Source organism: Ursus americanus, chromosome 11 (assembly GCF_024610735.1).
Source record: "Ursus americanus isolate L20-20 chromosome 11, mUrsAme1.1.p, whole genome shotgun sequence".
Classification (NCBI taxonomy): domain Eukaryota; kingdom Metazoa; phylum Chordata; class Mammalia; order Carnivora; family Ursidae; genus Ursus; species Ursus americanus.
In genome coordinates this window covers 40,952,706-40,975,180 of record NC_142137.1, presented here as the reverse complement: position 1 = coordinate 40,975,180, position 22,475 = coordinate 40,952,706, and the positions used below count along the sequence as shown (strand labels likewise).

The 22,475-nt window shown below is 35.8% G+C and overlaps 1 long non-coding RNA gene across 1 annotated transcript in view; it reads left to right on the top strand.

Moving 5' to 3' along the window:
• Positions 1–352: 352 nt before the first annotated feature.
• The window catches only part of LOC148109273 (uncharacterized), a 38,701-nt gene continuing 16,578 nt past the window's right edge, over positions 353–22,475 (top strand). Inside the window, exons 1-2 of the long non-coding RNA XR_015726011.1 lie at positions 353–492; positions 4,396–4,500. This is a non-coding gene — a long non-coding RNA (uncharacterized LOC148109273). The remainder of the gene's footprint in view (positions 493–4,395; positions 4,501–22,475) is intronic.

The window sequence follows — 22,475 nt, the reverse complement described above, 5'->3', positions numbered from 1 at the left end:
CTTTTGTTATTTTCATTTTTAATACCACTGTGAGCAGCAACTACAAAAATCCAGCACTTCTGACATTAAATTAATTTTATTCATTTTCATTTCCTCTGCTGCTAAGAATCCAGATCACAAACTGCTTTTTGCAGTTAGAAAATGGGATATGTTTTTAGATAAGGCATATCATATTGTTCCAATTTACCCACTTCCAAAGATGCTCGACCTTTGTGCACTCATAGTGCTTTCTTTTGCTAGCTTGAGGCCTTTTGACACACTGTCAACTGGGCTCTGGCTCGCCCCATGTGACCTCAGAGCAAACTTTCCAACAAGATAAGGTTGCTGTTGAATGTGTCTCTTGGGCTTCCAAACTTGGTCCTGCCTGTTCTGGTGTTTAGAGGGATAACAAAATGCAAAAGAGCACCAAGCTAACATGTATTCCTTTCAAGACTCGATCTACCCTTTGTTGGGATTTTTTTTTTTTAAGACCACATGAGGTTTGGTGGTAAGGTAAGGAGAAAGTTGGGGAGACAACCTACAAAATTGCCTATTCTTTTGCTGTTATGGTGAGTCATTTTAATTAAATGTATCTCTGGTGAGGTGTTTCCATGATCCTGCCTTTTAGTTCCTAACAACATTTCATCTCGTCAAACTCAGCTTTGTAAAACTCATATGCAAAGCTGAACTGAAATGAGGGAATGTAATTGAGTGGGAGGGAAACCTATATCACTGGTCTGCTTGTAAAAAATCATTTCTGTGCTGGCTATGAGCTATAGTTTTGGCTGTCTTAGGAAAGACTTTTAAAAATCCTTGCTGTCAACAGGCTTTTGAGGTTTTCCAGACTCCAGGGAAAGTTAAATAGACCATGAAACATGTAAGAAAGTATGCCCAGGACATGAGAATTGGGAGAAACTAGAATGGTCCACAAAGGAAGTTGGCTGGGTCTCTCTTGCTGGAAGTTTAGTAACATTTGAGGACCTGCATCATTTTGCTTGAGATGGCTTTAGGGGACATGGATGCTAGAGTGCCTAAAATATTAAATGCCAACTGTTTCTAGGAAAGTATGTGGATTAAACACCATTCCACGGGCAAGGTCACCACTCTAGTCCACATTCAATGTAAATAAATGCTTTGTTTTCACTCTCTTGGCATGTTTTTCTGTATAACTACGTACAATTGTTTCTGAACAGATGTATAATGCTCCTTTATAGTGAGTACAGTATTTCTACTTCTCACTAAATGAAGAAATTGACTTCAGAGACACCTAGAATGATACTTATGACAGACTTCATAAACCAAGATAGTCCCTGCCTCACTGAGACCATAGAAATCACTAAAATGCTAAAATTGGAATCACCCACATTGCATTGCTTTCATTATACACCTAGTTCTCAGTAGTCTGTTATTTTTTTACATATGCCTTGTCAACTCCAACTTCAACATGACAGCCTTTCTAAAATTCTCTGCAACATTTGAAAACTCTCTAACCCAGCTTTACTTTCCTCCCTTGAATCAATGGCCTCAATTTCATGGACAAAGAACATAGAATACACTCAGAACTTCCTCAAAATTTTGGCTCCAAAACAATCTATATCTCTATCCATCCTTTCTTCCTCTCAAAAGAAAGGTAGATTTCTCCTCTGATAATTTACAAGTAAACTTCCACTTGGGTATTTGCTTCTTTCCAATTCCTAGGTCTTGTTCATCAATGGCTTCCTTTTTTCCTTACATGTCTAGAAGGGTATGTGAATTCTTCTTACTTCACATTCTTGCCACACTTGGTACTTTTGTCTTTTAAAGTTTTAGTCATTTTGGTATCTAATGGTTATCTCATTGTATTTTCAGTTTGCATTTTCCTGAATATTAGTAAAGTTAAACACTTTAACAATGTCTATTGGTCACTTGGATGTTATCTTTTTGAAGTACCTGTTCTTTGAAGTAACTTTCTTTTCTCTGGTATTCCAAAACATTATATGTAGTCCTTACCATTGTTTCCTCTATACTTTTTTGTATCTTACACATCTTAAGCTCTTATTCTGGCTGTTCTTTTCCTGATCTTTCTTTCAGGCTATTAATTGTCTCTTTAATTGTGTCAATCTGTTGGCAAAGCCACCTATTATATTCTTAATTTTGTTTATTGAGTTTCTGAGTTTTAGAATTTCTATCTGGATGCTTTTAATATTTTCAAGTTCTTTCATCAATTTCTATTTTGTCTTTTATCTCTTAGACAGCATTTGAAGTTATTTTAAAATGTCTGTCCGTGAGTGCCATTTTCTGAATCCCCTGTGGGTCTTTTTCTGTTGTTTGCTTTTTCTTTTTTATTGCTGTTTTGCTTTTGATCATATTGCCTTGTCTTCTAGTATGACTGGTTATTTTGATTATGTGGAGGATCTCAAATTTAAGTATTTTGTAGATATAACCTGAAGGCTAGGACAATGTTATCATGTCACAAAAAGGATCTAAATTTGCATGTGTTTTTGCCAAGAGCTTATGCTCTGGAGGATGCCTGGTGATATTAAGGGTGAAACACCATTAATAAATTTCTTTAATCTAATTTAAGAGACAGGTGATTCAGAGAAACTGCAGTGCTCTGAGAATGGTCAATTTTTGGTTTACTCTTATACCTAGAGGGCAGCTTTGTAAGGTCCCAGACTGAAGTGTAAAGGATCACTGAAGCCATTTCCATTGGTAGACTCTGGACTCAACTTTAGTTCTTTTAGACCTGTGAGGTTGTCAAAAGCACAGCCCAAACTCTCAGAAGCTTTCTTTGTAATTGTCAAACTCTCCCAGGATAAAGTAACCCTAAATTCTGTGCTTACTTTCATGGGCCTCTCTCCTTATTTTAGATCTGTTACTGTCATGTTGGTTCTCTGATTTATTTAAGGATGTGATTCTTTGGTTTTTAAAATACTTTATGTAGATTTTCTGATTTTTTTAGTGAAATACAAATGGCTTCATCTCCCATTAGTGGGAATACCTTACTGTTACCTTACTGCTTTTGATATTGCTATTTCTTGGTTTTATCATCTAAAAATTTCTTGGAAGGCTCCTTTTCTTCTGCACCACCTCTGTGCCTCTCCAGAACTATGTCTATGGTCTTCCTTTTGAAATCTTTCCAAGTCTTTTCATCTAGTCATAGGCTTTCAATTACCAGACCAACTGTATGGAGCCCAAATCTGTATCTTTTTTTTTTTTTAAGATTTTATTTATTTATTTGACAGAGATAGAGACAGCCAGCGAGAGAGGAAACACAAGCAGGGGGAGTGGGAGAGGAAGAAGCAGGCTCATAGTGGAGGAGCCTGATGTGGGGCTCGATCCCATAATGTCGGGATCATGCCCTGAGCCGAAGGCAGACGCTTAACCGCTGTGCCACCCAGGCGCCCCCCCAATCTGTATCCTTATCTCAAAAGAAAAAGAGTGAAACACTCTATCTCCACTAGCTCACTAGACGTGTCCACCTAAATAACTTGAAGACAGCTCAGTCTTTAATGTGTAATCAACATTTTTATTAGGCCTATTCCTATCCCTGTCTAGGACTTAATCATGCTGCTATATTACTTAATTTTTGGATAGCGTCATCAACAAATGCTATCATCTCTTAATAATATCACCATTTTTCCAAATTTGGATCCTCTCTTATTCTTTCTCTGACTTTCTGCTCCCAATGTAATTAATCATTAAATCATACTGATTTTTCTTCCTAATACTTCTCTAGTCATCCACCCTTTTTTTAAAACCTTACAGACACATAGGTCAGTTCCTCTGACAACAGTGATGCTGCACTGTTTAGTGAATGATCTAAGGTAAATTAATTAACAACTCTGTGTTTCTGTTTCACTATCTACAAAATAGGCAAGATAATAGTAATACCTACCCTTCCCTTTGCAATGTAACTTTGCAGTATCTATCAGCAACAGATGAGATTAATTTTCCCATCTTGAAATCAGGGCTGGACTGTGACCTGCTTGGTCAATAGAGTGAAGAAGATATTGTGTGTATCAGGTCTTAAGAGGCACTTAATGCTACTGGTCTCTGAAAACTTGCCCAACTATTATGTGAACAAGACTGAGCCAGTCTTCTGGGAACAGAGACACAATGTAAGTTAGAGACAAACCTTCCTGACTGAGGCCATCATAGATCAGCCAGTCCCCAGCCAACCTGGCAATTGACTAAAGAGTATGTGTAATGCTAGCCAAATCAGAAGAACTACCAATTTAGTGACTTGTGTGCTAAACAAATGATTGTTATTTTAAAGTACAGAAAAAGTCAATTGATAACACTATTTCATAGGGTTATAGTGAAGATTAAATGAGTTAATATGTATAAAGTGCTTAAAACTTTGTCTACTACACAGTAAGCATTATTAATTTTATTTATTTATTTATTTATTTATTTATTTGGCTCCATGCCCAGTGTGGACCCCAACACAGGGCCTGAACTCATGACCCTGAGATCAAGACCTGAGCTGAGATCAAGAGTTGGATGCTTAACCAACTGAGACATCCAGGTGCCCCCACAGTAAGCATTATTTAATGCTAGTTATTATTATTTCTTTGCCTCTCTATCCCCTCTGCTATGACTTTTGATTCCCGTCACCTATTACTTATTGTTTCTTTTGCTGCTAATCTCTTTCCCCTCAAGTCCACCCTCCACAATTGCCTCTTGAATGCTCTTCTAAAACACAAGTTCAATCATGCCCATTTCCTCTCTAAAACTGAACTTAACCTTTGGTAGTTCCATTTAAGCCCAAACTTCTCTGTTTAGTTATATGAAGCCTGTCCAATTTTATCTTTTTATATATTACCTTGATTCATTTATGTTTTTATCAATGCCTGTATTGTTATATTGATTACTAGTAAAATAACTAAAAGTAAGGCAGAAAATGTTTTTTACAGCATAAAGATAATTACTTTGTAGTTGAGTCAGTGTGGTGTTTGTGGTGAATTTGGCTAATACCAGATGGAAGATCCAGAATAAAACAATAATCCCAATATTTATCATGTTAAAATAAGATTTGCATTATCACACATAAACTAATCCACCATAAACTAATCCACCATAAAATTCTATCCGTAAATTGTTGATGTTAGATTTATTTGCACTATAAATATAACACCTAGTTCATCAGCATGGTCAGGTAATGAAATGTTCTACTTCAGGAGTTTACAGATGCAGCTCCCCTCACTGATACCAGATTGTTACATAGGATAAAAGCTGGGGAGTTTTAAAAAATATGAATATTCCAGTGCCATCCCAAACTACTGAATATGAATTTTTATTGGTACAATTAAGGAATTTGTGTGATTTTGAGGAACTTTTGGCTCATAGACCTCTGTTATAGCTAAGGAAAATTTTTAGTTATTTTGGAGTTAATTGAAAACTCTTTAGGGCACAAGAAGGTTAAAGAATATGTGAGACTGGAATATATATGGGACTTGAATTCTCTTTCAAGAATGAGAGATTGTATGTTGATTATTTTTGTATTTTACCTACTGTAGATATGATAGTTGTTAATTAACCACAGTACTGTTTGTTAGAAGAGTAGAAACACAATGTTTTCCATAGTGAATTTTATTTTGATTAGACTAAGCAAGATTTTGAATATGGTTCCTGATTTTTTTAAAAATTTGGATTCCTTTTAGAAATTCATAGTTGATAAAATTAGAAAGTGTTCTCCAACCATTATAAAATCATTTGAAACCTAGAGCCTTATTTTGTTATCTTACTAGAGGTCAATCTGGTTTTGCTTTATCTAACTTAGAATTAAAAAATACCTGCAAACTCTGTGTATAACTGAAATCCTTATTTTCTAAAGCTTTTCCAATATTTTATATGAACATGATTTCTTTTATTTTGAGGTCAAATGGTAAAGTGATTATAGGCTAACTTCGATATGTAGCAAGCTATCAAGTTATACTACAGAATAATGTTAGAAATAGGTTCAAAATTGAATCTAATATATAGTTGTCAAATTTTTGTTATGAATTGCCTCTGCCTATTAATATAAGCCAACATGCCCAAAACATGCATAGGTGATTACAGAGGAAGCCTCTGGACCCTGCATAGGCCAAGGCTAAAATTTTGACTCTAACTTAGTTCTTCCATATTTTAACTGGAGATATTGAAAGTGCCCAACAGGGGGGACCAATTTGTTGGTGGAGGAGATCCTGAACTCACCTTCTCTCACAGACACCAAATCCATAGCTATAGGTAGATCATTTCCCTCTGAAAAAGATCTGAAAACTAGATGAACTGCCCTACACAACAAAGGCTAAAAGGGCCACATTGTGATGGGAGGAGAAGCAGAGATGTGGTCTCACAAAAAAATCCCAATCCCCATGTAGCAATACACAGTAGAGAGGGATTTCACCAAATATACCTCTCCTGGTGGAGTGAAAGGTTAGTACAACAGATCAGGCACCCTGGCCCCAGGGATCTGCCCCAAAAAGATGAGCTGCCAGAATGTCATTGGAAGGTCAATGGAGCTGATGTCCAGGGGTCCCAAAGTGCCATAGGAAACTGGGATTCTCCTCTTGGAAGATTCATGTATGGTCTTACTCACCCCAAGACCCAGAAAAAAACAGCACTTTGAAAAGTGCCTGTATTATATGTGAAGGCGATTCATTTGCTGATCTGGGGGCATTGACTAAAGGGAAGATGGACTTTGGAGATGTTCCCTGGAGATAGAGTCAAGGGGGGATGCCATTGTTGCATTCTCCACACAGTTTGCTAACACAGGTGTGCAAGCTTGGACACAGTGCCTTTCACTGCCTTGCTGGGATGGGCAAAGGTGAGTGGTGGTGGCACTTGCTGAGAACAGAGAGCATGGGTGGTTTCAGTACTTCTCTGCTCCCTGGCTTGGATGGACAACTGCAAATGGTCATGAGGTTCTTCTAATCCCTAGCTAAGTCTGTGAGAATGGGTGGTTGAAAACTCCTTGGGCCCCTGGCTGGGGCTGACAAGTGCAAGCAGTCATGTCATTCTTCTATTTCCAGGCTAAAGCTGGCACACATGCACACATAAGGCATTCTCCCACTGAATTGCTAAAGCCCATGGGCATGCGCAGAAAAGATATTTTCCTGATGCCCTTTTGAAACTGGTGAACATGTCCCAGCTGCCTTGCTAAAGCCAGTGGGAGTACACGATTAAGACAGGTGATACCTCTGTTGAAGGGCATCTCGGCTGCTTCCACAATTTAGACTGGATTAAGAAGATGTGGTCCATATATACAATGGAATATTACTCAGCCATCAAAAAGAATGATTTTACATTTGCAGCAACATGGATGGGACTGGAGGAGATAAAGCTAAGCAAAATAAGTCAAGCAGAGAAAGACAGTTATCATATGGTTTCACTCATTTATGGAACATAAGAAGTAGGAAGATCGGTAAGAGAAGAAAGGGAAGAAGGGAGGGAAGAAGGAAGAACAGAAGGGGGAATGAACCATGAGAGACTATGGACTCTGGGAAACAAACTGTGGGCTTTAGAAGGGGGGGGGGATTGGGATAGGCCAGTGATGGGTATTAAGGAGGGCACGTATTGCATGGTGCCCTGGGTGTTATACGCAAGTAATGAATCATGGAACTTTACATGAAAAACTTGGGATGTACTGTATGTTGACTAACATAACATAATACAAAATTATAATTAAAAGAAAAAAAGATGGGGATACCTCTTTGCTTGGCTCTGGTGGTCAAGAGGGCTGGCATTCTAGAGCTCCACAGGACTGAAAAAATTAGAAAGACAGCTCTTGGCAGGCTACCACTCCCAGGGCACTGCAAAAATATCAGACTAAAACACAACCCAAGTTTTCCTATGAAAAAGACCTATTTACTTAGCCTGGAGCTTTGCCCTGAGGAACAGGCTTCAGGTTTCCCACATATTTAAAAGCTAGGGAGGTGCTTCCAGAAAACAAGCAGGGAGATAGCATCCTTGTACACTTCCTTGGCCTCAGTACAGCTTGATGACACTTCCTAGAAAAGAGCTCCATTTTTTTTTTTTTTTTGCAACAATTCTCCAGGGGATTCCTTCAGATCTTTGGTCTAGAGGCCAGCAGGGATTATGATTGTGGACCACAAGACTAAATATATTTACATACTTGAAACACTGCTGCCTGAGGATCTGACTTCCAGTCATTCTGAACTAGGTGCTAAATAAGAATGCTCCCTTTGGATCACCAACACGTCTTGACATTTCCCAACAATGGGGAATGTCAAGAATAAATGAGGCAGTTTAGACAATCACAAAGGTTTGAGAGGTGACCAAAAGCTAGGACAATGTAGAATGAGGATTTTTACCTACACAAGGCCACTCCTTCAAGACTAGGAGAGGTAGCTGTTTCACCTAATACATAGAAACAAACACAGAATCTAGCAAAATGAGAAAACAGGGAAATATGTACCAAATGAAAGAACATTACAAAGCCTCAGAAAAAGACTTAATAATATGGAGATAAGTAAACTACCTGATAAAGAATTCAAAGCAATGGTCATAAAGATCCTCACTAAACTCAGGAGAAGAATGGATGAACACAGTGAGGATTTCAGCAAAGATTTGGAAACATAAAAAAGTGACAAACAGAAGTAACAAACATACAAAAGTGACAAAGAGAGATAAAGAATACAATAACTGAACTGAAAGTACAGTGGAGGGGTTCAACAATGGACTGAATAAAGTAGAAGTATGGATGAACAAGCTGGAATATAAAGCAATAACATCTAGACAAAGCAACAAAGAAAAAAAGATTAAAATGAAGATCACTTAAGGGACCTCTACAACAACATCAAGTGGAATATTATTTGCATTTTAGGTGTCCTAGAGGAGAAGAGAGAGAGAGAGAAAGGGGCAGAATACTTATTTGATGAAATAACAGCTGAAAACTTTCCTAACGTAGGGAAGATATTCACACTGAGGAAGCCCAGAAAATTCCAAATAAAGTGAAGCCAAAGAGAGTCACACCAAGACACAATATATTTAAATTGTCAAAAAGGATAAAGAGAGAATCTTAAAAGTAGCAAGAGAAAAACAAATTGTTATATATAAAGGAAAACATATATGGGTATCAGGTTTCTCAGCAGAAACTACAAACCAGAAGGGAGGGGCATGATTTATCTGAAGTACTGAAAGGGAAAAAAAAAAAAAAATCCAAGCAAGAATACTCTACGATAGCAAGATTATCATTCAAATTTGAAGGAGAAATACCAAATTTTCCAGTTAAACAAAAGCTAAAGGAGCTCCTCACTACTAAAGTGATCTTACAAGACATTTAAAGGGACTTTTTTAAGCTGAAAAGAAATGGCACTAATTAATAACAAGAAAACATACAAAAGTTAAAAAGTCTCATTGGAAAATGTAAATATATAGTAAAGGTAGTGTATCAATTACTTATAAAGCTACTAAGAAGTTTAAAAGAAAAAGGTAGTAAAATTAACTAAAACTACAATAATTAAAGGATACATAAAATAAAAAGATGTGAAAAGTGATATCAGAAGTATAAAATGGGGGTGAGGAAGTAAATGTGTAGCGTTTTGGAACGTGTTCAAAGTTAAGTTGCTACCAACTTAAAATAGACTGTTATTTATGAAGGATGGTATATGTGACCCTCACGGTAACCATAAAGCAAACACTTATAGTAAATACACAAAAGGAAATGAGAAGAGAATCTAAACATAACACTAAAGGAAATCATCAAACCGAAAGAGAGAAAGAGAAAAAAGGAACAGAGATCTACCAAAACAGCCAAAAAACAATTAACGAAATGGCATAAGTACATATCTATCAATAATTACTTTAAATGTAAATGGACCAAATAATCCAATCAAAAGACATAGAATGGCTGAATGGATTTAAAAAAAAAAGACATATCCATATGCTGCTTACAAGATACTCATTTCAGAAGTAAGGGCACAAACAGACTGAAAGTGAAGGAATGGAAAAAGATATTTCATGCAAATTGCAACAAAGAGAAAGCTGACAGAGCTGTACTTATGTCAGACAAAACAGACTTTAAAACAAAGATTGTAATAAAAGACAAAGAGGGGCACTACATAATGATAGAAGAGTCAATTCAAAAAAAACATAACATTTATAAATATATATGCACCCAACGTAGGGGGACCAAAATATAAAAGCAAATATTATGATATCTAAAGGGAGAAATTGACAGTAATATAATAATAGTAGGGAATTTTAACACCCCACTTACATCAATAGGTGATCCAGACAGAAAATCAATGAAGAAACATTGGCGTTAAATGACACATTAGCCCATATGGACTTAATAGGTATATACAGAACGTTTTATTCAAAAACAGCAGAATACACTCTTTTCTCAAGTGCACATGGAACATTCTCCAGGATAGATCACACAAAACAAGTCTCAATAAATTAAAGAAAATTGAAATCATATCAAGCATCTTTTCTGACCACAATGATATGAAACTAGAAATCAATAACAAGAACACTGGAAAAACTACAAATACATGGAGATTAAGCAACATGTTACTGAAAAACTACTGAGTCATAGAAAAAAATCAGTGGAGAAATTTAAAAAAATACCTACGGACAAATAAAAACAGAAATATGACATACCAAAATCTACGGGATGCAGCAAAAGTGGTTCTAAAAAGGAAATTCATAACAATTTAGGCTTACCTCAAGAACAAAACATTTCTCAAACAATTTAAATTTACACCTGTTGAAACTAAAACAAGAAAAACAAAGTCCAAAGTTAGTAGAAAAAAGAAAACAATAGATATTGGAGCAGAAATAAATGAAATAGAAACTAAAAAGATAATAGAGAAGATCAATAAAACTAAGAGCTGGTTCTTCAAAAAGATAAACAAAATTGACCAACCTTTAACTAGACTGACCAAGAGAAAAAGAGAGATCAAATAAATAGAATCAGAAATGAAAGAAGAGTGGTTAAAAATAATGCCAAAGAAATACACAGGATCATAAGAGATTACTATTAACAATTATATGCCAATAAATTGGACAACCTAGAAGAAATGGATAAATTTCTGGAGATTTACAATCTTCAAAGACTATAAAATCTGAATAGACCAATTACTAGTAAGGAGATTGAATCAGTAATCAAAAACCTCAGAACAAACAAATGTCGAGGACCAGATGGCTTCCCTGATGAGTTCTACCAAACATTTAAAGAAGCTTTAATAGCTATCCTTCTCAAACTCTTCCAAAATATTGAGAAGAGGGGAAAGCTTCCAGACAATTTTTTACGACTGATACCAGAACCAGACAAAGACACCACACACACAAAAAAGTTACAGGCCAATATACCTGATGGATATAGATGCAAAAATTCTCAACAAAATATGAGCAAACCAAATTCAACAATACATTAAAAAGATCATATACCATGATCAAGTGGGATTTATTCCAGGGATGCAAGGATGATTCAACATCTGCAAAATAATTAACATGATACACCACATTAATGCAGTGAAGTATATAAATCATATTATCTCCTCAATAGATGCAGAAAAAGCACTTGACAAAATTCAACATCCATTTTTGATGAAAACTCTCCACAAAGTGGGTATAAAAGGAGCATACCTCAACATAATAGGTGCCATATATAACAAACCCACAGCTAACATCATATTTAATAATGACAAGCTGAAAATATTTCCTCTAAGATCAGGAATAAGACAAGGATGCCACTCTGGCCACTTTCATTCAACATAGTATTGGAAGTCCTTGCCAGAGCAGTTAGGCAAGAAAAAGAAAAAAAAGGCATCTGGATTGGGAAGGAAGAAGTAAAGCTGTCACTATTTGGAGATGACATGATACTATACAATAAAAACTCCAAAGGCTCTATGAAAAACTGTTAGAACTTGTATATGAATCCAACTGTCAAAAGAATAGAATCTTGTCATTTATCTACATAGGTAGAACTAGAGTGAAATAAGTCAGTTAGAGAAAGACAAATACCATATGATTTCACTCATATGTGGAATTTAAGAAACAAAAGAAACAGATGAACATAGGGGTAGGGAAGGAAAAATAAAATAAGATAGAAACAGAGTGGAAGACAAAGCATAAGAGACTATTAACTATAGGGAACAAACTGAGGGTTGCTGGAGGGGAGGCGGGTGGAGGGATGGGCTAAATGGGTGATAGACATTAAGGAGGGCACTTGTTTTGATGAGCACCGAATGTTATATGTAAGTGATCAATCACTAAATTCTACTCCAAAATCAATACTAAACTATATGTTAACTAACTTCAATTTAAATTTAAAAAACCTGCAAAAACTAATTTATACCCTAGATCACCCCATTTGGAACAACAGTTGATTTGCTTTAGCTTAGTTCTCTCTGTTACTATAATAATTGTGAAATTCCCTTAGCAAGCACCTGCTTATATACCATTTTTTCTTTAACTGAATAATTTTGAGAAATGCATAGGATATATTTTAGTTCAAGATCAGAAGATCTATTTCCATACAGCAATTTACATATACAGAATTGGGCTTGAGAATCTTAAAATGAGACAATCATGCATATTTGCTTTCTTGTATTAAGGTATCAAGGTATAAAGTAAACATGAAAAGAAAGCAACTTATAATCATATAGCCTTTCCCTTTTACAGAGGTAGCATTTTAAAATTTACAAAGCCCTTCTCCTTACATCATCAGGATGAACCTAAGAATAATGTACAAATAGCATATATGCCAAACTACGATAGAGAGCTTAATTCTACATTAAGTGCAAGAGAAGTAGATGGTGCTGAATATTCTTATCAAAGCTCATGATTTCTTGAAGATTTCTGGTCCTCATTGGAGAAGACAACGATAATTTAAAAAAAAAATCATACGTACAGTGGTCTGTGGGAGTAGTAATCTCAGAATTTGTGCCTTGAATATTTTTCTTTCTTTGGATACATAAAGTAGCAGAGCATGACTCCATGTGGGTTGGTTCCACTTTGTGTTTTGGCTTTTGTATTCCAAAATGGAATAGTTTTCCTTGGCAGACTCAGCAGTAGAGTAAGTCTAAAGTAGGTGGAGTGCATATGTTTTTTTTTTTTTAAAGGAGAGTGGGGATTTGCACAGTGACCCAGATGTGTGCTCTCTGAACTCCAACTGTCTGTGTTCAAATATGCAATGTGAGGTGAACAGGATTTAAAGAGACCCTTTGGATACCTTGGGGGTATTTCTTGCACAGTGTTTTGGCAGCATGCTCTTCTAGCTGAATTATATTTATTGCTGAAGCACTAAATCTTCATTATATGTGACAACCTTACTCCCCTGCCGCCCTGGTCCCTTTCCATTCACAGTCCTTTTTTATTTTTTTTAATTCCAACATCTTTTTCTTCCCCTTCCTTAGCCCCAAGATCCCAAAATATTCTACATTCCAGTCTATCTGAGAGTTAAAATTGCATTAAATTTTTGAATGTGTCATTCACAGATGTCAGAAAGTAGAAAGAATGGTAAAGGTTAAAGATGTCTCATCCAATCCATCAGTATTTAGCCAGGAGTGCACTGGAGCTTTTAAAAGTGATCTATATGGCTAGATGCTTGACATAACTCTATCAACGAGAAGCAGTCACAAACATTCTGGCTAGGCATAGTTACAGGTGAGTATTGAAAAAGAATACTATCTCAGGTGTGTGGTCCTGAAGCCGTCACTTTTCTATCCAGCATTGTAGGCCAGGGTAAGCAGTCAGTACACATGTTCAATGGACTTAATCTCCTGTTGAACTACTCTGGAATGTTTAATAACTTAAGAAAGACTAGACCAGATGCACTTTAGAATAATTGGATAAATTTAGAAATATCAGGAAGGCTAATGTTAAGAATCCCACCTGTTTAGGTAATTCCACCAAGGCCCAAATTGCTTACCAATTATCTGGCTTGTTCAAAAGTTGTGATATTGTTGTATATTATTTGTCTGCTTACCACAATGATAACAGATTTAAGGAATATCAATCATTATATATGAAGTTAGCAAATATACCTTGCCATACCTCATATAGGTACTGCATGAAAGTCATTCATTCATTCACTTACTCATTTATTCATTTAGTAAATATTGATTACCTGATATATGCCAGACACTGTGAGATGTATAATTGTGAACAAGACCAACAAAATGTGCCTCTCTCAGTGAGCTTACATTGAGAGGTAAGATTCAGAGAAGTAAGCGGGCAATTTTAAGTGCTGAAGAAGGATAGTATGTAAGGTACAGTAGTGCAAAGGGCTTTTAACTGAGCCTCTTGGGAGGCATGGGGAAAAGGAGTAGGGAAGAGGAGGATGATGGTTAGACTGAAATCTGAATGGTTAGTAGTAGAGTTAGCCATTTGAAATAAGTGGTGTCTGAGTAAAGGCACATAAAAAGGATTAAAGGTGAGAATGGAAATGACTGATAGGAACTGAAGGCAGTTCTGTTTGTCTGGATCATTTAGAGTAAGGAGAGAAGAGCAAGAGTTGAGGTCCCCAAAGGAACAGGATGCTTGTAGATGTGAATTTGGTCAGGAACTTCCGTTGCGCATCTACTGTTCATAGATATATTTATGGAGCTTCCCGATTCCTACAGAAATGCACTTCACCTGCCCAGTGTGCTTTAAAACATTAAATGTTGCGCTCAGCTGCCACTGTGTTCAGCTTCCAGATATATGAAAGTGGCAGAAATAGACAAAGAAACAAGCAATAAGTACGTGTTATCTTATCCCATTGAAAGTCTGTATATCTTCTTTTGCAGTTAAGAAAGAGGTAATGCCATTGCTACATCAATGAAAATATATTTATAAAAGCAAGTAACACATGAGGAACATAAATGACAAAACTAAACAAAAAAGAAAGCTACCCTGGAAAAAGTTAAAATATAGTTTAGTCTAAACCTAAAACAGTTAGGAAATTATGATTTTTTTTAAAAAAAGTTAAATAGAAGATATCATTCCGTAACAAGAAGTATCTCACCATGCTCTAGACTTCTTTGGAGAGTACTGTGGTTCCTGTCATGAGAAGTAATCCAAGCAGATGGCAGTACTTCCACTAACTCATGTTGTTCTGGACAGATTCCTACAGATGCAGAATATTATTTATTCATGGTGGTGAAACATGACTTTGCTTTCTTCTGTGGGTTAAGTTCACTTCAAATGAATTTAATAGTGGATTTGGGGACAAGTGCTGCTCCAAATCATTCAAGGTCACCTTCCGCTGAAGTCTGATTCCTTTCTCTGATGTCAGTGGCAGTTGTGTGTAAGAATTTGGCCCACTCTCCTAAAGATTACCCATTTTGGGGGTCTTTTGAGTCCAATCCTAACCCCAAACCTCAACACAGTTGAATTTTAGATGGCTGGTGCAATTTCCCAAGAACACATGTCAACATGCTTTCCAGTTGTTAAATATATACACTTTGTAATATATACCTTAGACCTCTAATTGACATACCTTTCTGCTAAATTCTTGTTCATGATCGGTGGTTTGTTGAATCCTTTCTTGGTGTGTTCTTTTATAAATGAGAACAGATTTGTTACTTTAAATTTGGCTAATAAACAAATATGATAAACTCATTTTAAAAAAAGCCTCCAAATTTTTCCCAGACATCTTTTCAGTGTAGATGTAATGAATCTTACCTGCAATAATTTCTTATCTGCCAAAGACTGCTTTCAGAAACACACTGGGTAAAATGGCCACGTATCTACAAAAGAAAGTAAAGAGCACATTCAACTTCATACAGTTTATAAGATATGCTTAATGATGCAGTTTTTCTTTATAATTTTTTGCAATCCTTTAAAAACTATTTGAAATGTCATCTTTGTGATGAGCTCTTTTCTGAATTTTGTAAGTCAGATTTGATATTGATTTTATTTCAGTCCCTTACTACTGTCTTAAACCTCTCCTCATATTTTGTCTTGCATATACTTGTGAACTCGAATCTGTTAATTTTAAAGATAATTAGTGTAATAGACCCTGCATTATCTGTTTTAAGTACACTACATTGCATAATTTGGTACCTCTTATGTAATATGCCCTAGAGAAAATAGCGTGATACACTGGAGAAAAGAAAAGGGAGGGCTTTGGAATCAGACACACCCTGGCTTGATTCCTATATTTGCAGTTCCTGAGCTAAATGGCTATAGGAAACATACCTTTCTGTTCCTCAGTTTTCTCACTTCTAAGATAAGAACATTAACGCATTCTGTGCAAGCTTGCTGTAAGGATACAAAAAGAGAGCATTGAAGTGCACTTAGAAGGCACTAAATAATTGCTACTTTCTTTCTACCCTTGAGTAGAATTTAAATTTTTAATTCAATAGAAGTATCTTGTGTTTTCCAAGGTATATGTTTTTCTTGTACACATATTAATTTAGAGATATAATAACTTTTCCAATTATTATAGACAATTAGTTTAATTTACCTCTAAAAGCTATAATATCTAAAAGAAGAATGCAGCTTTACATTTAATGTACAGCGAGGTGTGCTTAAAGAGACTTATAACCTTTTTCTTTATGCCTGTGGAGATCCCCTGTGTCATGAAATGGAGTGTTAGAAACAGTGAGAAGTTAATGAATCTACAACAGCCCAGTGGGCTGTTATTTACAGTAACATTACAGAGATGATTTATGCCCATGAGGTTCCTAGGTGACAAGGGAACTGAGATTGTAAATTAATGTAGGTTTAGATTGTTGCACAGGAGGTGCCGGTGGCCTTTGTTTTCTATTTTGAGGCACAACAAAGGACAGAGGGATGACGTACTAGCCCAGACACCAGCTAAGCTCACATTACATTTCACACTCTGACCCATCTTCTCATTTCTTTATTGTGTGAGGAACATTTGCTATTTTATTTTCATGTTGTCATACATGTAGCCTCTTCCTGCAGCCTCATGACTAATTCTAAATGATGGAGGACCTCCCACCCTATTTCTTTCCAGGTCTACAGCCACCTGCCACCATTGCATAACAGACTCAATAATGTGTTCTCATCATGGTGATCATCAGGTGCCTCTGTCATTTGTACTTAAAAGTCACACCAGAAGCATTTATGTGGATTACATGCACCATTAGGGTGACTTCTGAATGGGCAAATGTCAAAATCATTGCAGAAGGTCACTAATCTTATAAAATACAGTGGGGTTATGGAATGTTTGTGTTTCTGAACTTGTGTCTATGGAGATTTCCAAATCACATTCACTTGCAATGTCAAGGTTAAAGTTTTGACTTTTCATTTTGTTGTTTTGGGTGATTATTTGAGAAATATTAAAAAAATAAAGACAGAGCTGGTAATTCTAAAAGTACATTTAAAAATACTTTACCTTTTAAAGAATTTCACCGTAAGAGAAATATTATCTTAACATTATAGAGAAACTTAATAATATCCCTAAAGTATTCTGGCTAGTACAAGAAGGACCCAGAAGAAGAAGCCAGGTTTTTTTAGTCTTATTTGAGTGTTCTTTCTATTGTAGAATTGTTCTTCTGGCCATTTGTGATATGAGCAATGTAAAATTTTTCATTTGACAGAGAAATTTATAAATGGATACATGTACATAAATATGTATATATTCTGTGTGCACACATCTACCTATGTAAATATTTATTTTTCTCTACCTTATACCACAATGTATTTTAAGCAGTGTTTAACAATGTACCCAAAAACATACCAGAGCCGAAGAAAATACAACTAATAAAACATTGGGAAGTTTAAAATATATTATAAAACAGAAAACAGAATGTAAAGTATGATGACACAGCTAAGAATAAACATAAAAGTCATATTAACAAATGCAAACGAACTGGAGTCAATTAAGAGAAAAGCATTCTCAAATTGGATTACAAAGCAAAACCAGCAAAAACAAGAGATCTATGCAACACAATGTGACTCAGAAAGATCAAAAATTTAATGATAAAAAAGAACATACCAAACAAATGAAAATAAAATACAAGGACATATATCATTATATCAGACATGGTTGAAATTGGCACACAAACACTAAATGAAACTTAGAAGAGTCCTTAATGATGACAGTGTGCACTCTGCAGTGAAAATATGACATCTGTGAATATCTTTTTGCCAAAAACATAGCATCGACATTCTTAAAGCAAAAACAAACTCAAACACATACGAAAACAAACAGACAACATTGATACCTTATTTTTATTCATTCCTCTTAGTCCTTGATGCATTTATTAGAGAAAGATTTTTAAGGGTACTGAAGCCCTAAATAAAACAAAACAAGGGATGAGATAATGCTAACATGACAAACTCTGGATTACCTTGGAAACAAACTATGTGCCTTTATTACAAGTACAGTGACCATTTACAGGATTTAATTATATGTAGGACATTGAAAATATGTCAATACATGCAAAATAGGAGAAATAATACAGACAACATTCTCTGATCACAGCGTACCACAAACAGAAATAATAACCAAGTTGGAAAATGACAAATGCTTCCACTTACAAATTAAAAACAAAAAAAGCACCTTTTTTTAAAAAAAGATTTTATTTATTTATTTGAGAGAGAGGGTGTGTGAGAGAGAGTATGAGCCACTACAGGGTGAGGTGGGGAGGAGGGGATGATGCAGTTGGAGAGGGAGAAGCAGACTCCCTGCTGAGCAGGGAGCCCAATGCAGGGCTCGATTGCAGGACCCTAGGATCATGACCTGAGCCGAAGGCAGATGATTAACTGACTGAGCCACCCAGGTGCCCCAACCAAAACCTTTTTTGAATGAGAAAAATCAAAACCAAAATGAAAAATACCTGGAAAATGACATGAAAGCACTTATATCAGAAAGTATGAAGTACAGCTAAACTCTGGAAAATTCTCAGCCTTTATACTAATAAAGAAGAAATAATAATAATAAAAGAAGTGAGTATCTTAGGGAGTTAGAATGGAACAACTATCAATAATATTGTAATAACTTGGTATGGTGACAGATGGTAACTACACTTATCATGGTGAGCATTGCGTCATGCATAGAATTGTCAAATCAATATGTTGTACACCTAAAACTAATACAGCAATGTATGTCAATTACACATCAATAATAAAAATTAAAAACAGCATCTGAAACAGCATCAGATGTAACGACAGAAATGGCCAGTCCCAGGGTAACCAGCAGCTCCTGCAAGCTGAGAAGCAGGCAGCTGAGAAGGTGGCAGATGCCAGAAAGAAGAAGGCCCACCATCTGAAGCAGGCAACAGAGGAGGCACAGATGGAGGCGGAGCGAGAGCAGGGATTCCAGAGCAAGCAGTGGGCGAGATTTTATGATCCCTGAAAAGGAAATGAAGACCTCATTTAGCCTCTCTACTGTGGTTCCAGGAAGATGTTCCATTTCTTAGCCTCTTTTTGTCTCTAAGTTGGTCTTTCTCTTTATTGGTTTCCCCCTTTTCCGATTTCCCCAAAGAACCATCAGAGAGGTGCTCACTGCTTTCTGAAATCTAAAGTGATGCTGTGTTGTGTTCCCTTGTATGCACAGCCTTTCTTTCTATATCCTCAACACCTTTCCTTTTGTAACAATGAAAAAGTGTCAACTAAAAAACTATGGGCAAATTTTAAAAAATTAAAAACAAGGACAAATTTTTTTTTTTTTTTTGGAGAGAGAACATGCATGTGGGGAGGGGGATGGTGAGAGGGAGAGAGAGAATCTTAAGCAGGCTCCACGCTCAACGTGGAACCCCACAAGGGGCTTGATCTCATGACCCTGAGACCGTGACCTGAGCTGAAATCAGGAGTCAGAGGCTTAACCGACTGAGCCACTCAGGTGCCCCAGCAACAAAATAATTCTAAGAAAAGTAGAAGGAGTATAGTAGTAAGAGAAAAGCAAAAATTAATAAACAAGAAAGTAGAAAAAGTATAGAACTACTGAATAAATCCAAGAACAAGGTATTTAAAAATTGGGTAAGCAATTTTTCAAGGAAAAATAAAAAGAGAAAGCACAAATACATAATTAAGAATCGAGAAGGGGGAAATAACTATAGATTGGGAGAAGTGTAAAAGGACAACATGATGTTACTTAACTTTATTCAAGTAACTTTGTAAATCTTGATAAAATGGGAGATTTTCTAGGAAAAGATATGTTTACAAAGCAACCCCACCCCCAAAATAAGTAGTTCAATTGTCATAAAAGCTAAGGAAGAATTTATATTGTTTAACTACCCTCTCTACCTGAAAGCATTAGGCCAAGATTATTTCTTCGTGTATGGAACAGAAAACTCTAATATATTTGAGTGCTCTAGAGCATAAAAAAAGAAACTAAATTTCTGAATTGTTTAATCAACTTAGCATCACTTTTATAACCAAACCTGATAGCAAATAGCCCTCAAAGTGAATTAAAAATTACTAAATATAAAGTAAATAAATTCTACAATAAAAAGGAAAAAATCTTAAACCAATGGAGAAACGCTAAAAGGGGAACTCTCAAAACATTCCCACTTACGTTGGGACAAGAAAAATATGCTATCGTAGCTATTATTTAAGATTGTTCTAGAAGTACTCGCTAACTTAAATAAGAGAATAGGAATATAAGTGTTAAGATCAGAGTAAAATTATAATTATTATAGAAGATTTTATAACCCTGTATACTTGTAAAACCTGAGGTTCAGCTGAAAACTAGTAGCATTCACCTATCATATAATAAACAATTAAAATATGTAATAGAGAAAAGGCCCCATGACCCCATTTAAAACAAAAGAGAAAATAATTAGGAATAAAATTAACAAGAAACATGTAAGATGTGCGTGTTTAGATAGAGGAAACACATGTTTTAGGAAAATGATAAAAAAAAACCTGCATGTGATTATAGATGCAGGAAATAGCTCTGGAAGGGTCCTAAAGAACCTTATAAAAGTTGTTGGCTCTGGGAAGAGGTGCCCAAATGTTGACATCATTTTGTCCTTTTGAGTGCTTTACCATGTTCATATAATACCTATACAATAAATGCATGAATTTTATTTTTCTTTTATGCAAGTCATAAGATCCTGCACAGTTATTAAATTTTAACCACAATTTGATTTAAGTTTCCCTTACATCAAAGCAAACAGAAAATTAAGGAAATAATAATTGAACAACCAACCAACAAAATCATGATCATTTACATGATTATATCATTCAAAAAGAAAGGTATACCAGTTTCTTAAGGAAAGAAAATTTTACTCTGGCGTATGTTTGAAAGAAACTTAACACGTTTATTTTTTTAGTCATGATCAATGTCCTCTACACATTGCTGTGATTAGAACAGATAACAGTGTGGCAGAGAGTGTACCTTTGTCCACCAAATTTTATCCTGCTTTTCCAAAATATATAATCATCAATAGGAAGATGCTGCCTAGCTAGGAACCACATATCCCAGCACTCCTTGCAAAAGACGTATGACTGTTTATCTAATTCCCACCAACGGAAAGTGAGCATAAGTTTATGAGTGCTATTTTTGGCTAAGGCTTTTAACCAGACTTTCCATCATCTTCTACCAGTTGGATGCACATGATGATGACTAACTAGGGCATGACAGAGCCACAAAATATTCCCAAATCATGGCATGGATGAAAATTGTGCACCTGCCAGGAGCACCCATTTTTGGACTGCTGTGTGAATGGGAAATAAGCTTCTGCTGTGTTTGAGACGCTTATAGATGTTTGAATCTATTTGTTAAAGCAGTTTAGCCTACCCTAATCAAAAAGGTTTTCATTTTGTTTTTCTTATAGCAGTCCTCAGTACAGGTCTAGTGTACAACACCAATGTACAATTCAGTAAAGGTAGGTCTGTAGGGAGCTATGATAATGTACTCTGGTGTTTACGGCTTTCAAATGGTGCAGGGTGAATTAAGTAAACCACTTAGACTAGAGAATTATTTCTCTTTGATGTTTCCCTCCATAAATATGTTTTCTCTCAATACGGTTTTTGATAAATATAGGATGAAAAATAGTTGAATATTTATTCTCTGACACAGGCTTGCAATCCAGATATTCTGTATTGTTGATCCATAGAAATGCAATTTATTTACAAAAGTGAAGTAAATGATAGAGCTAATACATTTATTGTGAAAATTGAGGATGCAAACCAGGACGCTTGTGTAAAAAGATAGTTAAGCCTCTGGGAACAGAAGCTGGCCACACTAGTATCATCAGACAGTTCCAGGACTGCCTTTAGGCATAAATAAATGAGTAGATCGATCGATCGATCAATCGATCGATCGATCTATCATCCTCTACAGTATATGAATAAACAGTAAATCCTCAAAGGTTGGCAACTTGAGATATAGCTGAGTTGATTTCCACTTGCACATATTTTAAAACAAAAGCCATGACATGTCACCCATGGCCATTTAAAATCTGAAAAATGTACTCCCACCACATTTGGTTTGGTTAAGTAAGAGAGCCCACCAATATGAGTTGGTTCTTCTCAGTTCCCAATGAATTGACCTGCTGTATGGTAATATCAGAAGGAGAGAAATGATAATATGCTAAATTTGTTTGGATCCCCCCACTAGAGTGGCATAAAACGTAGTCATTATATTTGTTTATAAT